This window comes from Mustela lutreola, chromosome 15 (genome assembly GCF_030435805.1).
Source record: "Mustela lutreola isolate mMusLut2 chromosome 15, mMusLut2.pri, whole genome shotgun sequence".
Taxonomy (NCBI): Eukaryota; Metazoa; Chordata; class Mammalia; order Carnivora; family Mustelidae; genus Mustela; species Mustela lutreola.
The window spans coordinates 61,637,069-61,638,792 of record NC_081304.1 but is presented as its reverse complement, the minus strand read 5'-3'; the positions used below and the strand labels follow the sequence as shown (position 1 = coordinate 61,638,792).

Here is a 1,724-nt window from a genome sequence, read left to right as displayed (position 1 = left end):
GTCTCCATACTGTTTTCCATACAAATTTATATCCCTATAACAGTGCATAAGTTCCCCATTTTCCCCAATATTTACCAAAATTTGTTAGTTTTAATTTTTTGGTAGTATATATTCTAATAGTTAGTAATATCTTGCTGTGTTTTACAGAGGTAAACAGCAACAACAACAACATAATGACTTTGCCCTGAGTTTTTACGTTGAGCACTTTTTAATGCTCCTGTTGGTCATTTATATAACTTTTTTGAAAAAAAAGTCTATTGAGATCCTTTTGCTATTTTTTTAATTATATATTTTTTTCTATTTGTATCTGTTGGTTATTAACCTCTTTTCAGATATAAGATTTGTTAGTATTTTCTTCCATTCTGTGGATTGTGTTTTCATTCTCTCTCTCTCTCTTTTTTTTTTTTGGAAATGCAGAAACTTTAGTTTGATGTAATACCATTTATTTATTTTTGCTTTTTTTGCTTGTGTTTTTGATCTGGTATCCAAAAAACTATTGGCAAGACCAATGTCAAGGAGAATTTTTCCTATGTTTTCCTTTAGAAAATTTAGTTTCATGCATTACACTAAAGTCTTTAATCTATTTCAAGTTAAGATTTATGAGTGATATAAGGTTCCAGTTTCATGCTGGTTTATGTGACTATTCAGTTTTAAATATCATTTATTGAACAGACTATCTTTACCCATTATATATGTTGGCCCCTGTCAAATATTAGGTGACTGTATGAAAGGATTTATTTCTGGACTCTCAATTCTGTTCTACTTGTTTATTGGTCTATTTTTATGCCAGTATACTTTATTGTTTTGAGCATGAGGGCTTTGTAGTATAGTTTCAAATCAAGAAGTGTAATTTCGCTTCTTCATTCTTTCTCAGAACTGCTTTAATTATTTGTTGTCTTTTATGGTCTCATATTAATTTTAGGATTCTTTACTTACTTCTGTAAAAAAATAATATTGGATTTTTTAAAAGATTTTTTATTTATTTATTTGACAGAGAGAGATGACAAGCAGGCAGAGAGGCAGGCAGAGAGAGAAGAGGTAGCAGCTTCCTGCTGAGCAGAGAGCCTGATGCAGGGCTCGATCCCAGGACCCTGAACCCACTGAGCCACCCAGGCACCCCTAACATTGGATTTTTGATAGGAATTGAATTTAGAGATGGTTTTCGGTAGTATGGACATTTTAACAATGTTAATTCTTACCATTCATAAATATGAGCTATCTTTCCATTTGTGTCTCCTCCAATTTCTTTATCAATGTCATAGTTTATGGAGTGCAGATCTTTCATCGTCTTAGTTAAATCTATTCCTAAGTATTTTATTACTTTTGATGCTATTGTGAATTAGATTGTTTTCTTTATTTTTTCAGATAGTTCATCATTAGAGTGTTAAAATGCTCCTGTCTTGTGATTACTTTTGGCAGCACATATACTAAAATTGGAATGATGCAGAGAAGATTAGCGTGATCACTGAACAAGGATGACATGAAAAACTGGGAAGCATTCCATATTTAAAAAAAAAAATGAAACAAAACAAAATTCTTGTCTTTTATATATTGATCTTGTATTTGGCAGCTTTACTAAATTTGTTTATTCAAATTTTTTTGTGAAGTTTTTTGGATTTTTAAAGTTCATGTTATCCAAAAAAAGAAAATTTTACTTCTTCCATTTTTTTTTTTTTGGAGTCTCTTATTTCTTTGTGTTCCTTGTTTCTCTGGCTAAGACATCC

At 30.6% G+C, this 1,724-nt stretch overlaps 1 non-coding gene across 1 annotated transcript; it reads left to right on the top strand.

Moving 5' to 3' along the window:
- Nucleotides 1-1,402: 1,402 nt before the first annotated feature.
- On the top strand, nt 1,403-1,510 carry LOC131817167 (U6 spliceosomal RNA). Its single transcript, XR_009348375.1, has one exon. It is a non-coding gene; the product is annotated as a U6 spliceosomal RNA (small nuclear RNA).
- The last annotated feature ends 214 nt before the right edge of the window (nt 1,511-1,724 follow it).